This window comes from Tupaia chinensis, unplaced genomic scaffold, assembly GCF_000334495.1.
Source record: "Tupaia chinensis unplaced genomic scaffold, TupChi_1.0 Scaffold000377_2, whole genome shotgun sequence".
In the NCBI taxonomy this organism is placed as follows: Eukaryota; Metazoa; Chordata; class Mammalia; order Scandentia; family Tupaiidae; genus Tupaia; species Tupaia belangeri.
In genome coordinates, this window is record NW_006159876.1 from 814,910 (window position 1) to 815,660 (window position 751).

The following is a 751-nucleotide window of genomic DNA, read 5'->3' on the forward strand; positions in this document are numbered from 1 at the left end:
TGGCGCCGCGGGCCCCGCCGTTCCCTTGCGGCTGCCCGCTCGCCTGCTCCCCGACTCAGCGTTCAGTCGTGGTCCTGGGGAACCCCCTCCCGGGGGGTTCCGCCGTCGCTCGGGTGGGAGGGCCCCCGCCCGGAGTCTGGGGTTCTCCAACGCACCCTCTGCGCCCGGGGCCCGCGCTGGGACGGTAGCTCTGCCGGGAAGACCTCCAGGGCTCGAGGGAACGCGGTGGGACGGGGTCCGGAGGGCACTCCTGCGCACGCCGACCCCGACGCATCCGCAAGTTCCCGGAGCCACCTTCAAGTTCTCGTGGTCCCTCTAGGCGTGCGTAGGACTTGGATCCTCCCAGGAGGCTCTCTCCTTGCCCTGGGGAACCGAGAATAAGAATGCAAGGGAGGAGACGTGTGGACGCTCCTATCCGGAGAAAGAATGAGGAACCCTCAACTCCCCAGAGGGACCTGGCTCATCTAGACCGGAGGGGAGGGGCGCGGCTGGAGGCACAGAGACGCCTCATCTGCCTGCATCCGGTGCTCTGCCCGGGACGTTCCTGCGCCAGGACTGTCCCCAGCCCCGGCCAGGCGCCGAGGAGTGGGCGGGGTGGCTGGAAGGGGTTTATAGTCCGTAGCCCATAGGGACCCTAAAAGCAGAGGTGAGAGGACAGTAACCTTAGAGGGCTTCATGGAGGACGTGGCACCCAGTCTCCGAGGAGGACTCGGTAGGAAACTCAAAGCAGTCAGACTGTTCCTGCCAGGAA